Genomic DNA, 17,560 nt, shown 5'->3' with positions numbered 1-17,560 from the left:
ATATTAAAAATGTGGTTCTCAATTTTTCATAGCTTGTGGTTCCCAAACATTCACATCAGTTTTCAGTATTCTGAAGTTATTTTTTTAAATTTAAAATGGACAGAAAATCACTCAATATGGCAGGGGGCAGTGCCCGTTCATTCTGCACCAGAAACCCATATTATTACGTGGTCGGAAAACAGTGCCCAGGACTTAGGCCTTTGCATATAGAAACAGAAGGACCAATAGGTGGCGAAGGTGTCCTCTGTAAAATTGGACAGTCCTGATTCCACCTGGCATCAAGCTAGCTTTGCTTGGGATAACCAAGTCTCATTATAGGATCTGCCAACAAAAAAGGGGAGTTGTGTTTTAAAAAAGCCTAGTCTTGAATACGTGAAGAACTCCTCACTAGATCCAAGGATTGCTGAAAGTCACCTCATTTCCCTGCCTTCCTAGGCACCACCCTCTTCCAGGAGAAAGTGAGGACTGCAGATGCTGGAGATCAGAGCTTAAAAATGTGTTGCTGGAAAAGCGCAGCAGGTCAGGCAGCATCCAAGGAGAAGGAGAATTGACGTTTCGGGCATAAGCCCTTCTTCAGGAATGAGGTTCTCAATTCACATTCACATCCTCCCTAACATAACGTGAGTGCCCTTACCACACATCGATGACAGAAGTTCAAGAACATAGCTCATCACCTTCTCAAATATAGTTAGGAATTGGCAATAAATATTAGCCCAGCCAGCTACACCCATCTATCCTGAATGAATTAAAATAAATGGCAGACCAGGCAAGAATATTGATTATGGACATTCACCCTCTTCCATCCAATCACAAATTCCCTTCAGTTCTGAGGAAGTGTCACTTGACCGAAACATGAACTCTGATTTCTCTCCACAGAGGCTGCCAGACCAGCTGGACGTTTCCAGCAATTTCTGTTGTTTTTTCTGATTTACAGTATCACAATTAGAGTCATAGAGATGTACAGCATGGAATCAGACCCTTCGGTCCAACTAGTCCATGTCGACCAGATATCCCAACCCAATCTAGTCCCACCTGCCAGCACCTAGCCCATCTCCCTCCAAACCCTTCTTATTCATATACCTATCCAAATGCCTTTTAAATATTACAATTGTATCAGTCTCCACCACTTCCTCTGGCAGCTCATTCCATACACGTACCATCCTCTGTGTGAAAAAGTTGCCCCTTAGGTCTCTATCCCTAAACCTATGCCCTCTAGTTCTGGACTCCCCGACCCAGGGAAAAGACTTTGTCTATTTATCCTAACCATGCCCCACATAATTTTGTAGACCTCTCAGCCTCCAACGCTCCAGGGAAAACAGCCCGAGCCTGTTCAGCCTCTCCCTACAGCTCAGATCCACCAACCCTGGCAACATCCTTGTAAATCTTTTCTGAACCCTTTCAAGTTTCACATCTTTCCGATAGGAAGGAGACCAGAATTGCACGCAGTATTCCAGCAGTGGTCTCACCAAAATGTTCTGTACAGCCACAACATGACCTTCCAACTCCTATACTTAATACTTTGACCAATAAATTCTTTTGGTTTTTACAAATTTCCTCTGTCTGTGGTCAACCTAAACATCCCTCCCTCTCCCTACCCAATTATTGTCCTCTCCCTCTAACTGACCACTTCCTTTCTGTCGTTCTCACTGTCCACTCCCTATCCACCTGAAAGCCGCCTCGGCCTCTCTGTCAGTGCACTGTCCCCTCACAGCCAATCGTTGCTTCTGTCTCCACATGGTTGATACCCAGATATATGGATCTGATTGAACCTTCCTCCCTCTTTCGATCACTGCTACTTACTCCACCCTATAGTGGCCTGACCACTCCCAATCGCTGCTTGCCATCTTATCATCATGGCCTCAACACTCCTGATCACTGACTTCCTCCTCCTCACCAACTGATATCTGCTTTCTCCTGCTTGTTGCTACTTTCTTGTTCCTCACATCCTTTGCATCCTTCCTCCTCCTAATTGTTCTGTCGTTAATTGTTTCCTACAACTATTTCTGCTTTTTCTAGATTGCTTACTCTTTCCGTTTCCTCATTGCCCTCCTCCACTGCTCACCCCTAACTGAGTGGGGTGGCAGGAATTACAGTGACTCCAAATCAAAGTGTCTTCGCCAGTCTGGTGTAAATTCAAGCTGACATCTAATGTCAGAAGGGCCTTGGGCCCACATATTCCAATGAAGGGAATGTTCCTTGCATCGACTTTAATAAGTCACTTCTAACCCCTTATATGTTCACCTCTCAGTCCTATATGATGTATCCCAGATTTTGTATTGTCTTTAACTATTAAATGGCAACTGCATTGTGTCATGTAACTAGCCAAAATAGCTGTATCATGCATGGGATCCATTCAGAACCTTTACATCATACCTGTCTCCTTCTGCTCTTCACTAAAAGAGAGCTTTTTAATGTTCTGTATCAATTCAACAACCCTGAAAATGGTTTTGGTGTGAAATTCCTATAGGGCTTCTTTTTCGATGATTTCCACAAATAACTTCAGTCTCTTGTCTGACTTATGATGAAAGCCTTGTGTTTAATATCAAGGTTTGTAATTTTCTTATGATCCCTGTGACCTCTAGAAAAAGGAAAAAGAAAATGAAAGAGATACGGACGATTCGCGAGTTTGTGTAACCAGAACAGGAAAGTACATGTCCCAGGAGGCTACACTAAGGCTCTGTGATTCACTGGTCAAACCACATTTGAAGTAATGTGTTCAATATTGGTTACCACACCACAAAAAATCAGAGTCATGCTTTCGAAAAGATGCAGTTAAAAAGTAGCAAGACTGACACAAAGGGGAAAGAGGATAAGTTATATGAGGGAAGATTACAGAACCTCAAGAACGGAGGCAGATTAAAGGTCATTTCATCAAAGTCTATAAAATGTCAGTTGGGACGAATAAGATGTATTTATTTCTCTAAATGTTTTCAGGATTGTTTTCTCAATCCTGTTTCCTGCTGTGAGTTACTAACATTTCTGTAAAAACTATTAATTTAGAGGATGACAATAACGTCAGAAGATTGAGAGGTGACTTACAGAGTTTATAGAACAATGAGGGATATAGATAGGGTGAATGGCAGGGGTCTTTTGCCTAGGATGAGGAATTTCAAGATTGGGGGCATATTTTTAAGATGAGAGGAGAAAGATTAAAAAAAAAGACATGCGGCAATTGTTTTTTGAATGCGGAGAGTGTTTCATGTGTGGGATGAACTTCCACAGGAAATGGTAGATTCAGCTACAGTTACGACATTTAAAAGACATTTGGATAAGTACATAAATAAGAAATGTTTGGAGGGATAGGGGCCAGGTGCAGGCAGGTAAGACTAATTTAGTTTGGGATAATGGGCTGGTTCGACCGAAGTCCATGCTGTATGGACTCTACAACTCTTAATTCATTAAACGATAATTTTCCGCTGTCTGACAGTTGGTGATGGTTTTGCATGTGTCACTCAGTATCATCAGTCTTTTACTGCCCTTTTACAGGACCACTGTGGGACGCCAATAAAATGGTAACATTTGTGAAGAAAATTACTTCCATGATCATTGGCCTTAAAACCATCTCCTTTGTCAGCTCATGGCTGCAAGCCTTACGCGGTTCCCTCCACCCCAGACCTGCTTTCCCACCTCGCAAACAATGCCATTACTCTTTTTACAAAAAGAAACATGGCTAAAAGACAGACTGTACATCAGTCACTGTTTTATTTGAAGCAAGGAGGACAGTAAAGGAATGCTTCCTGGGAATTAAAAGCAGTAAGCTCCATAAAAGGGGGGATGCAGGCCACATGGAAGGAAATTGCACAGGCAACCACTGCCAAGCAGCATGACAAGGGGTTCAATGACCTCATAAGAGTGGCCAAGGCAAGTGACAACCATGGCCTCCATCCACACTTTGTAAGAATTATAGAGCTTCAATATTCTTGGTTTTGCTTTGCCGCAAGCCATTCGCAATATGTTTTGTCTCCTCTCTCAAACTAAATGATATGTTTCTCTCCCTCCAAAGCAGCTTTCTCATGAATGGAAGGTCTTCTCTCTCTTCCTCATCCTCAGTTTCTTCTGCTGCCAGGAGCTGAAAGCCTTTCTGAATAAGGGCTCTAAATTAATCTCGGACATAACTATTAGCGATGTGAACATTTGCCAGATCATTTAAAATTGCATGCATAAGGAAGAACAATATATTTTTGGAATATTCAGCAACATGGGGAAGCTTCGGGAAAGGTTGGGGACATAGTTATGCAACTTGTGAGGTGACACAAACCACAGACTTGGTCATTTCTATTAAAGGTATATTCTAGTTACAGGTTGCCATCCTGAAAATGCTCCTGTTATCCTAACTCTCTGTGTTCTATTGGTTAACCAAATCTCTACTCATACTGATATACCACGGCAAAGGTTTTATTATCCAATACCTATTGGACCAGGAGTGCACAAATTGATGAAATATTCTGGGTGCTCCACATAATCAATGTAAAAACACACACTAAGTGATACAAACATAATGCAGGGAGTATAGTCATCATTATTAAGCTTTACTTACGGCATGTATCACTTAAATAATAACGCAACTTTGCCTTAATTAAACTTATTAGCAGAGAGTCTTCTCACTGAACTGACTATTTGGACATCCCAGTGGATCATGGCATTTGAGGAGAAATTGACTCGTAATTGAATCTACTGTTGGTATTTCATGTAGCCATTTGATTGAACAAGTATAATTACATTGAGGTAAATGCTTTTTAAAAAGCTATAATTTTTTTTGTTATCCTGTTACAATACAGTAAATGTTGCAGTATGTACGTTTATAAGTTTTGTCGGTTTATCAAGAGTGCCAGTTCATAAGGTACCTGGTAAAACAAAATTTGCTGTGTATCCAAAACCATGGACTCTTATCATCTTTCGTTGCCTTATGTGCAGTTCATTATTGAAAGCATTTTTAAATCCTAATATATTATATCTATTGTTTCCCCTTTATTTATCCTGCTTATTATCTCCTCAAAGAACTCATAGATTTGTCAGGATTGATTTCCCTTTCTGAACTTATACTGACTCTTCTTCATTAGATTGTGAATCTCTGAGTAGTCTGCTATTATACTCTTTATAAGAGACTAAAGCATTTTCCCAATGACAGATGCTGAGCTGATTGGCCTGTAGTTACCTATATTTTTGTCACACCCTCCCCCTTATTAAATAAAATGTGTTATATTGGCAGTATTCCAATCTTCTGGGAGCATGCCAAAATCTAAGAATGCTTGGAAGTTTCACCAGTGCATCCATTAATTCTGTAGCTACTTCCTTTAATATTCTAGAATGTATTCCATTAGGTCCAGGGAACATATTGGCATTTAGTCCCATTGGTTTCTCATTTCAATTCCATATTCTTAACAGACCCTTGGATCTTAATAATTTCAGACCCCCTAGGTCTCTTTAGAGCAATTGCTTTACACAGAGGGTGGTACGTGTATGGAATGAGCTGCCAGAGGAAGTGGTGGAGGCTGGTACAATTGCAACATTTAAGAGGCATTTGGATGGGTATATGAATAGGAAGGTTTTGTAGGGATAGGGGCCGGGTGCTGGCAGGTGGGACTAGATTGGGTTGGGATATCTGGTCGGCATGGACGGGTTGGACCGAAGGGTCTGTTTCCATGCTGTACATCTCTATGACTCTATTTGCCTTTTCTAGCTTTTTCCATTTAATATATCTATGGAAGCTTTTGTAATCTCTTTCAATGTCTAGATTGGGTTGGGATATCTGGTCGGCATGGACGGGTTGGACCGAAGTGTCTGTTTCCATGCTGTACATCTCTATGACTCTATTTGCCTTTTCTAGCTTTTTCCATTTAATATATCTATGGAAGCTTTTGTAATCTCTTTCAATGTCTTCTGAACTTTGCATTTATACTCTGTACTCTTTCTTTATTAATTTCTTGGTCCTTCTTTGATGAATTCTAAAATTCTTCCAACCCCAGGCTTACAACCTTTTTTTTACATATGTGAGTGCCTCTTCTTTTGATCTATCATAGATCAGGTGAGGTACCAGACACAGGTGAGGTATCGGAATAATGGAGGTTGGCTAACATGGTGCCACTGTTTAAGAAAAAAGTGATAAGGACAAGTCAGGGAACTATAGACCAGTGAGCCTGATGTCGGTGGTAGGCAAGTTGTTGGAGGGAAGCCTGAGGGACAGGATGTGCATGTATTTGGAAAGGCAAGGACTGTTTAGGGATAGTCAACATGACTTTGTGCGTGAGAAATCATTTGATTGAGTTTTTTGGAGAAGTAACAAAGAGGATTGATGAGGACAGAGCAGTAGATGTGATCTAAATGGACTTCAGTAAGGCGTTCGACAAGGTTCCCCATGGGAGACTGGTTAGCAAAGTTAGATCTCACGGGATACATGGAGAATAGCGATTTGGATACAGAACTGGCTCAAAGACAAAAGACAGAGAGTAGTGGTAGAGGGTTGTTTTTCAGACTGGAGGCCTGTGACCAGTGGAGTGCCACAAGGATCGGTGCTGGGTCCACTAATTTTCGTCATTTCGATAAATGATTTGGATGTGAGCATAAAAGGTATAGTTAATAAGTTTGCAGATGAAACTAAAATTGGAGGTGTAGTCGACAGCGAAGAAGGTTATCTCAGATTACAATGGGACCTTAATCAGATGAGCCAATGGGGTGAGAAGTGGCAGATGGAGTTTAATTTAGATAAATGTGAGCTGCTGCATTTTGGAAAAGCAAATCTTAGCAGGACTTACACACTTAATGGTAAGGTCCTAGGGAGTGTTGCTGAACAAATAGACCTTGGAGTGAAGATTCATAGCTCCTTGAAAATGGAGTCATAGGTAGATAGGACAGTGAAGATGGTGTTTGGTATGCTTTCCTTTATTGGTCAGAGTATTGAATACAGGACTTGGGTGGTCATGTTGCAGCTGTACAGGATATTGGAATATTGTGTGCAATTCTAATTTCCTTCCTATTGGAAAGATTTGTGAAACTTGAAAGGGTTCAGAAAAGATTTACAAGTATGTTGTCAGGGTTGGAGGATTTGAGCTATAGGGCGAGATTGAACAGGCTAGGGCTATTTTCCCTGGGCAACTTTCTCAAACAGAGGGTGGTACGTCTATGGAATGAGCTGCCAGGGGATGTGGTGGAGGCTGGTACAATTGCAACATTTAAAAGGCATCTGGATGGGTATATGAATAAGAAGTGTTTGGAGGGACATGGGCCAGGTGCTGGCAGTTGGGACTAGATTGGGTTGAGATATCTGGTCGGCATGGACGGGTTGGACGGAAGGGTCTGCTTCCGTGCTGTGCATCTCTATGACTCAACAAGTCTATGTTCTTAACAGCATTTCTATTTCACAGAAGAGAAGGTCAGGTAACCAGACAGCTGCTTTGCAACACAAAGTGTTGCCAATGTCACGGTTTTGATTCCTGGAGCAGCTGAGGTTACCGTGAAGCTTCTGCCTTCTCAATCCAACCCCTCGCCTGAGCTTGGCAATCGCCATGTTAAACTCACCATCGGTTGTCTCTCTCTAATGAGAGAGCAGCCTTTTGGTCCTCTGGTTCTGTGATGACTTTATTGCATAGAAAAACAGAGAAGTAGGCCATTCATCCCCTCAAGTCTGCTGTGCTGTTCAATATGATCATAGGTCATTATCCAACTCAGTACCCTGTTCCTGCTTTATCCCCATACAGTTTGATCAGTTTAATCTTAAAAACTGCATTCACCTCCTTTTTGAAAACATTCAAGGTTATGGCCTCCACCACTCTCTGTGGCAAAGAATTCCACAGGCTCACCACTCTCTGGGTGAAGAAATGTCACCTCAACACAGTCTGAAATGGCCTACCCCATATCCTTAGACTGATTTTGAGTTTGATTTTGATTTTATTGTCATGTGCAATTTACAATAAAAATTCAATAAAATATCGTGAAAAGCTTTCACGTGTCGCCACAAAACAGCGCCATTTTGATTAAATCAAGAATAAGGAAGACAAAGAAAGATATAGCTTGAAGGGAGCCCATCAGACCTGAGCCAGCTCATCATCGTCAACGAAGCCTGCGTCACCAACTCTCCGCCACTGCTTCACCGCCATCTACTCCAGAGTCAACTGACATCGAAATCACTGATCCTCAGGCGCCATCTTTGCCTCTGGTCCGATACACCTCCATCACTGCCTTGTCGCCTCCTGCGCTGGATCCAACAATTGTGACCCCTCCTTCTGGTCTCCCTGATCCTCAGGGATATCTCTTCTGCATTTGCCCTGTCTACTCTTGTTCGGATTTCAGATATCTATGAAACTCCCCACATTTTTCTAAACTCCAGTGAATATAATCCTAACTAACCCCAGATAGACCTCTGTTGCATTTTTCCATAGCCAGGACATCCTTCCTCAGAAAAGGAGACCAAAACTGCAGTCTCTGTGTTGATGTAAGGAAAGGAACAGTACAAAATAATTGTATTATTTCAACAGTTAAACAGAATTTCAATTAGAAACCACCAATTTTTTTTTAAATTGTGGCATTCATTAACTACATAAAAGCTCTGGAATCTTGTTTTTATGTTTTACCAGAACAAATTGAGTACATCTTCAATAAGAGCTTAATGGTAAAATACCTACCTTTGTGTTGGGAATGATAAGTGCTGCAGAACTGGCGATTGCATTAGATAGGAGATCTTAGTCTAGCAACTAGCTGCAGCCTGTCTAGAATGGTAAAAGGGATGGTTTCCCTTTAAAAGCAGAATTAAGTCATGTTATCATGATTCCTGGCTCTTTATATGTCCCCAGATATCAAAGCCTTGGAAGTGCAGGTGTGCATCTTAATTTTTAATTAGTGGGAAGCAGGGGTTGGAACCCCACTGACACACTGGAGGCAACACACTGTGTGCATGGAGGCACTGGGATCGAATCACTTGAACGCTGATGTAAGGTTATAAATACAGTAGTTGTAAACAGATCCCAGAGAATGTATTAATGACTGCCCACAACAATAGCAGTCACATCCCCACCATTTTCTTTGTGCCTTCTAAAGTAACCATTCTGAAGCAAAATTCCAAAGTAAACTGCAATGAATTCAATCACTAAATGGCAAACATCACTGACTTTCACTTTCTATCAAAGGTCTTTATGACATACAACACCACACAGAGTTTTCGCATTTTAAAGTTAGGCATTGTGGGAAAGAAGAGTGCAGTATTTACTTTCTAAATGTTCGATTCATGATCTGATGTTGTGATGTCTGGTCAGAAAGTGGTATAAAACAAAATGCAGAAGAAGTCTTTGGATATTACAGAGAGGGCTGGTGGCGGGGAAGCATCTATTCAGGAAAGGCATTATCCACTTTGGTGTTGCTGAAATTTAAGCAATATATTGGAGTATTGTGCTCAGTTTTGGTCACCTTGTTATATGAAGGATGTTATTAAACTGGAAAGAGTGCAGGATAAATTTACAAGGATGTTGCCTGGACTCAGTGGTCTGAGTTATAGGGAGAGGTTGGACAAGCCAGGACCTTTCTCTTTCGAGTGTAGGAGATTGAGGGGGGACCTTATAGGTGTATAAGATCATAAGAAGCATGGATAGGGAGAAGGCACTCAGTGTTTTTCCCAGATTGGGGAATAGAGGATGAGAGGGCATCAGTTTAAGATTAGAGGGGAAAGAATAAAAAGGTATCTGAGGGGCAACTTTTTACAGAGAGTGGTACACATATGGAATGAGCTGCTAACAGAAAGAATCTCAGGGAGTCCCTCTCCCACTGCAACTCCCAAGTCATTTCCTCTGCCCTGAAGCTCTTCAACCATGTCCTGAAACAAACTTGCTACCACAGCCACATTTGCTTCCTCAGTGCCTGCCTCCGTAACCAACTCATCCCACACGGACTCCGGACCACCTTTAAACCAGCAGAGTTCGGACCCGAACAGGACAAACAGTACAGACTACAGATTCAAAAACACCAGCAACAGTTCTCCTTCAAGATCCTTTGCTCCATGCTTGCAGCAATGCTCTGGCACCTAACCTCTCTACAGTCAGCCCTGCCTCAACTGAGGGCCACACTCTCTCAGAATTGCAAAGGACCCACTCTGTACTACATCCTCAGGAGAATTCATACTCTCAACAAACAGTATTTCAACTCCATCTCAAACATCAAAAACTGTAATTACAACAAACTTTTATCTACCCACCTCCATAACCAACACTCCTCAAACATTCCAGAAGATTCCCCCAGCCTCTGGAACTGCTCGGACGCCATTAGCCATGCGGCTGGTGCAGCTGCCACCCCCATGCTGATTGATGATGTCACTTCCGCCCCCATCATGGCCACTCCCACAACCACTTCCGCCCCTCACAACTCCTCATGCACCACACGTGACATCACTTCTGCCCCTCACATCATCACTGATGTCACACGCTCAGTGACTTCCGCCACCCCTACTGCCATGTCTGCCACCACTTCCACCCCCACCAATGCCACTCACCTGCATTCTGCTGACAAGCCTCCCACAGATCCCACTGTCACCATTCCCAGCCCCCAGAACCCTGAGGGGAACACCACCCCTGCTCATGACTCCACCCCCATTCCCCCCACCATCACACCCACTCCAGTTACTGGCTCCACCCCCACTCCCAGCTCCACACCCACACCAGATCCCAGCTCCCAGCCCTGCCGAGTTTTCACCATCCCTCCAGATGTTCCCCTCACTGAGGATGAACGATCAGTCCTCAGCAAAGGACTTAACTTCATCCCCCCCGTCCACGCATCAATGAATTTAATACACGACGTGACGTCAAACACTTCTTCTGCCGCCTCCGCCTCCGAGCTTACTTTCACAATCAGGACTCCCGCCCACCTTCTGAGGACCCCTTCGCCCACCTCCAACACACTGCATCCACCTGGACACCCTGTGCTGGCCTATTACCTGTCCTCGACCTCTTCATTTCCAACTGCCACCAGGACATTAACCGCCTCAACCTGTCTACCCCCTCCCCCACTCTAACCTCTCACCCTCACAACGCGCAGCCCTCCAATCCCTCTGCTCCAATCCCAACCTCACCATCAAGCCAGCAGATAAAGGGGGCGCAGTGGTAGTCTGGTGCAATGACCTCTACACCGCTGAAGCCAAATGCCAACTCAAGGACACCTCTTCCTACCGCCCCCTCGACCATGACCCCACCTCCCATCACTAAACCATCACTCCCAGACCATACAGAACCTCATCACCTCAGGAGATGTCCCACCCACAGCTTCTGACCTCATAGTCCAGGAACCCCGCACTGCCCGGTTCTACCTCCTTCCCAAGATCCACAAGCCTGACCACCCTGACCGACCCATTGTCTCAGCATGCTCCTGCCCCACTGAACTCATCTCTACCTACCTCGACACTGTCCGATCCCCCCTAGTCCAGGAACTTCCCACATACGTTCAAGACACCACCCACGCCCTCCCCCTCCTCCAAGACTTCCGTTTCCCCGGCCCCCAATGCCTCATCTTCACCATGGATATCCAATCCCTCTACACCTCCATCCGCCATGACCAGGGCCTCCAAGCCCTCCATTTTTTCCTCTCCCGACGTCCCCAACAGTACCCTCCTACCGACACTCTCATTCGTTTGGCCAAACTGGTCCTCACCCTTAACAATTTCTCCTTCAGATCCTCCCACTTCCTCCAGACCAAAGGGGTAGCCATGGGCACACGTATGGGCCCCACCTATGCCTGTCTCTTTGTTAGCTACGTAAAACAGTCGATCTTCCGTAATTACACCGGCACCACTCCCCACTTCTTCCTCCGCTACGTTGATGACTGTATTGGTGCCACCTCGTGCTCCCGCGAGGAGGTTGAGCAATTCATCAACTTCACCAACACATTCCACCCTGACCTTAAATTTACCTGGACCATCTCTGACAGCTCTGTCCCCTTCCTGGACCTCTCCATCTCCATTAATGATGATCGACTTGACACTGACATTTTTTACAAACCCACCGACTCCCACAGCTACCTGGATTACACCTCTTCCCACCCTACCTCTTGCAAAAATGCCATCCTGTATTCCCAATTCCTCCGCCTCCGCCGTATCTGCTCCCCAGAGGACCAGTTCCACCAGAGAACACACCAGATGTCCTGCTTCTTTAGAGATTGCAATTTCCCTTCCCACATGGTTAAAGATGCCCTCCAACGCATCTCGTCCACATCCCTCACCTCTGCCCTCAGACCCCACTCCTCCAACCGTAACAAGGACAGAACGCCCCTGGTGTTGACCTTCCACCCTACCAACCTTCGCATAAACCAAATCATCCGCCGACATTTCCGCCACCTCCAAAAAGACCCCACCACCAGGGATATATTTCCCTCCCCACCCCTTTCCGCCTTCCGCAAAGACTGTTCCCTCCATGACTACCTGGTCAGGTCCACGACCCCCTACAACCCACCCTCCTATCCTGGCACCTTCCCCTGCCACCGCAGGAACTGTAAAACCTGTGCCCACACCTCCTCCCTCACCTCTATCCAAGGCTCTAAAGGAGCCTACCAGATCCATTAAAGTTTTACCTGCACATCCACTAATATCATTTATTGCATCCGTTGCTCCCGATGCGGTCTCCTCTACATTGGGGAGACTGGACGCCTCCTAGCAGAGCGCTTTAGGAAACATCTCCGGGACACCCGCACCAATCAACCACACCGCCCTGTGGCCCAACATTTCAACTCCCCCTCCCATCTAGCAAGGACATGGAGGTCCTGGGCCTCCTTCACCGCTGCCCCCTCACCACCAGATGCCTGGAGGAAGAACGCCTCATCTTCTGCCTCGGAACATTTCAACCCCAGGGCATCAATGTGGACTTCAACAGTTTCCTCATTTCCCCTTCCCCCACCTCACCCTAGTTCCAAACTTCCAGCTCAGCACTGTCCCCATGACTTGTCCTACCTGCCTATCTTCTTTTTCACCATCCACTCCACCCTCCCCCCCGACATATCACCTTCATCCCCTCCCCCACTCACCTATTGTACTCCATGCTACTTTCTCCACAGCCCCACCCTCCTCTCGCTTATCTCTCCACCCTTCAGACTCTCTGCCTTTATTCCTGATGAAGGGCTTTTGCCTGAAACGTCGATTTTACTGCTCCTCGGATGCTGCCTGAACTGCTGTGCTCTTCCAGCACCACTCATCCAGAATCTGCTAACAGAAATCATTGAGACGTGTACAACCTCAACATTTAAAAGGCATTTGGACAAGTCCATGGTTAGGAAGGGATTAGAAAGATACGGGCCAAGTGCAGGGAAATGGGGTTCGTATGGGTGGACATTTTCGTTGGCATGGATCAGTTTGGGCCAAAGGGATATCTCCGGGCTGTAGGATTCTTTGACTTTAGTCTTCTATGTTACTTTGTGATTAACAATTACACATTCATTTAGTCCATTTCTTACACATAAATAAATGAAGATCCACCCATGGTTATTAATGCTTGATATTTGTCACTTGATACATAGCATATCAGTGTTCTGAATGATGTTCCGAAGGGCTAACACTGTTTGACCATAGTTGATACATTTTCATGTACCAATTGGAAATGGAAAACACAATGGGAGGTCACTCATTCCGAAGCTAGCCATTATCTTTGGAAGATCACCTCCATTTCACTTGCAGGAGTCTAAGTGATCTGCCTTCAGTCTCCAGCTTTGGTCTTCAGGTCTCTGTGGGTCCTGGCTCACTTCAAATGGGTTCCGGTAGTCCTTAGCCACTTTCTATCAAGTTAAAACTCACACAACACCAGGTTAGAGTCCAACAGGTTTATTTAAAAGTACAAATTTTTCAGAAGTTGCTCCTCCATCAGTTACCTGATGAAGGAGCAGCACTCCAAAAGCTTGTGCTTTCAAATAAACCTGTTAGACTATAACCTAGCATTGCGTGAGTTTTAACTTTGCCCACCCCAGTTCAACGCCGGCACCTCCACATCACTTTCTATCAAGTCAGACACATCTCAAATTCCACCTTCATAGCTCCCTGATATTGGACTGAATTTTACTGCCATACCACCGGTATAATAGTTGAGGGTGAGGCTGCATGTGCTTGGTCAGCTCACCATCCAGCCAGCAAACTACTGTCTGGCTGCTGAGACAGTTTGAGGCTGGACTTCTACCCCATTAGAAAGGAAGCCCCACTTCTTTCAGCAGCCAGGGGGGAGCAGTGACAACAAGGACAGAGGATCTGTGTGGTTTGTGGGAAATATTTCGCGGTGTGAGGATGGGGGGGGGGTAGGGCCCTGATGAGTACCAAGGCAATTTCCTTGGTACAACCTCCTGGCATCCTGGAAATGGCACCACCCTCCCATGGGTAAAGTCTCGTCCACGGCTGGAAAAGGCTTTAGGTGGCTAGTAGATTATGTGCTTTAACTGGCTCATAGCAAACAGAGCACCCTCCACCTTCTCTGCAAACTAGGAAGTGAACAGGAGATCTTTTTTTCACAGGAGATGTTCTCATGGCTACATGGATGCAGTGAATCTCACCTTGTACCTGAAGGAAACCTGGTTTCCTACACGCTTCTGGTGTACACGGGGAACATGAAATGCTAGTTGGTCTTTATGAGGAGGTCTTCAGTGAATTGCTCATTACAGACTGATGATCCTTCTGTAGCTAAGAAAGATCACAAGCTGACATAGTAAAAGGATGTGGTGACCTTCCCTGTCGCAGGCAATGCATGGTGAAATGCAGAAGTGTGTTGCAATTCCTACTGTAAATAACTACTTCTTTGGAACAACCCTCCACGCCCTTGCTCTCAAGACCATTTTTGAGAACTACCAGCCACCAGAATCTTTGCCGACAATATTCAACAATCATTGATGGGCTGAATGGTTTCTTTTGATGCCATAATGGCACTGTAACTAAAATGTTTGATGTCATCAAAGTCTGAAGGTGCTCCTCAGACTTACTCTTTTCAAATAGAGATCAGTCCCTGTGGGTAGTCCATGCTATTGGTGCCACCCAATTGCTAGATAAACTTGTCAGGACTTTGCACGAGACATCCCTTTGAAGTGTTTCCTCCCGGTCAGGGAACACTTCAGCAGTCTAGGACGATCAGCCTCCAATCTTAGTGTAAGCATCCTCCCAGATAGCCTTCAAGATACACAACAATGCAGAATCACCGAGCCTCAACCGTGACCTTGGGTTTGTGTCACGATACATGTGATCCCACCATGCTGTCCTGTATCGTAAAATCTTCCTTACTGTCCTGTTTTGACATCATCACTTGTTAAGACCCTTCTGCCTTAATTAATTTGTACAGTTTTGGATTACGTATTACTTTGATTAGACCCTCGGCATGTCAACCTTATATCTATCACATTATTATCAGCCATTTAGTTTGTTTCCAGCACCACATTATTTTTAATTTTGTCTAATTAGCTCTCTGCCTCAATTATAGGATTATAGGTCATTCCTTCACTGACTCGTTTGATAACCTGCAGAGACTTGTTATTCAACCTGTTGAACCTCCTTTCACACCATTTGTATGATCTTTTGGTCTCTCTGCCTATAAATTCTAGCCTGTGTGCTCTCTTCACTCCAGCTGACGAAGGAGTAGTGCTCCGAAAGCTTGTGATTTTAAATAAACCTTTTGGACTATAACCTGGTGTTGTGTGATGCTGTGCCTTTGGAAAAGATTGAGCTGGTCACTTTCTGATATCTTCTAAGTGCCTTATCTTTCGGGCTGTTTACTTTAAGGCCTGATATCAAACTGTGTGATTATGCAGCCAAAGGGTGCAATAACATGTGAGCTTGTGATCTGAGTTGGATATTTGTGTTTTTCATACTTGTCTGTAATCTATTGAAGGCAGACCAGAAAATCACTTGAAAAGGTGAGGTCAAATACAAAGATTTTCAACTGTTTTTTTCATAATACTTTATACAGAGAACACTATAACAAGATTTCTGATCAGATTCACTGTGTTCAATCAGTTATTTTGCGTAATAATGAAAGTAATAAATATACTCCACTTTTCCAAATCCTGTATCTGTTTGCTTGATTTAAATAAAGTAACTTCCATTTATCTTTCTGTGTTGTTATCTTCTGAATTAGCACAGAGGGGCTAAATTACATGTTTCCCCCAATGGCAGATTAGCGGGGAAGTGTGCAAGTGCCTAAAATGGTACCATTACTGGCACCAACCTGGCTATGCCTGTTATAATTCACCCACTCGTGGCACAGTTGAGATCTTAAGTGGCTAATTAAGAACCATTAAAGGCCTCTTCCATACACAGCCACAAATTTTTCTACAGCAGGCAGGAGCCCACATCAAGTATGAAACCTGAGAACGAGTGCTTCTATAGCTAATGATCATAGAATCCCTACAGTGTGGAAACAGGCCATCCAACCCAACAAGTCCACACCAACCCACCCTACTCTATTACTCTACGTTTATCCCTAACCTACACATCCTTGAATGCTATGGGCAATTTAGCATGGCCAATTCACCTAACCTGCATGTTTTTGATGGGCATGGGGGATAGAAACACTTGTACTGGGCTGTAGGACTCATTAAAGACCCCACTCCCCTAAGGTACCATCCCCCCCACCAACCTCAATTCCCCTCTTCCTTGGCCTGACAACTGCTAGTCCCCACACCTCCTGTTCCCCCACCCGTTGACAGGACCTTTCAGCCTAGTTCCTACAATAGCTAGCCCAGCCTTTTACCTTTGTGACCAGCTCAAGTAATGGTCTCTACTGGGGATGTGATGCAGACCCACTGGTGGCCACAACTTCTGGTAACCATTTGATCAACCAGCGGTTCTCAGAGGTAGAACGTCCTGATATAACTTGAGCCTTAACCAACTAAACCCAAAAAATGAAAATGGGAATAGCATCCAGAGGGAAGCAAGCTTGCTCCCGAAGTTTATCTGAGGATTCAGATCCAAGATGAGTGTAAAATCCCACCAAAGTTTATTGTCACAAATCTTGTATTTCCATTTAATCCTTTTTGTCTGTTCACAGGTAGAATCCAACACCTAAATTTGTAACCTAATAACATAATGACTATAACGTGCTCACCTATTAATGACAGCTTGATCATTATTTGAGGTTTTTGAGGAAACAATTTCATTTCACAGTCCCATAATATTGTAACCTCTTTCCATCTTGGGTTTTCTGACATTAGAATGAACAATTGGTTTTCAGAAAATGTAAATCTCTGCCTCATCTTATCTGTAAAATATGCTCACAAAAGTCACAATGAATGGCCGGGCCGTTTTCGCTGTAATACACAATTCTGCAAAGTATCTGTAATTCTGTAAATTAAGTTATAAAAATATTTGTTACTTTACAACAAGAATGGTGCTCTTTAAATAGGCACATAATTTGCACATATTCATGTGTAAAGATGCTCGCAGCTCTACGGAACAGAAACTCAATGTGCTTATAATAAATTATGAAATAGATCAGTGAAGATGCTGTGCTGTTAATTTCTAGGCTAACTTGTCACTGCAGATCACACTAAAAATCAATTCATATTAAAGCTTGAATATTCCATTTCATTCAAATGTACATCACTTAGGTCTGGGTAGACTTTTACTGCCTGGGCT

At 44.1% G+C, this 17,560-nt stretch overlaps 1 long non-coding RNA gene across 2 annotated transcripts in view; it reads right to left on the bottom strand.

The window, feature by feature from the left end:
• The window catches only part of LOC148150532 (uncharacterized), a 28,840-nt gene extending 11,712 nt beyond the window's left edge, over positions 1-17,128 (bottom strand). For both annotated transcript variants that reach the window (XR_015751780.1, XR_015751781.1), the window contains exon 1: positions 17,031-17,128. This is a non-coding gene — a long non-coding RNA (uncharacterized LOC148150532). The remainder of the gene's footprint in view (positions 1-17,030) is intronic.
• Between the last annotated feature and the right edge of the window lie 432 nt (positions 17,129-17,560).

Source organism: Chiloscyllium plagiosum, unplaced genomic scaffold (assembly GCF_037043375.1).
Source record: "Chiloscyllium plagiosum isolate Xiang-an unplaced genomic scaffold, Cpla_swu_hap1 HiC_scaffold_3, whole genome shotgun sequence".
NCBI lineage: Eukaryota > Metazoa > Chordata > Chondrichthyes > Orectolobiformes > Hemiscylliidae > Chiloscyllium > Chiloscyllium plagiosum.
This window is presented reverse-complemented; position numbering and strand designations above follow the sequence as displayed.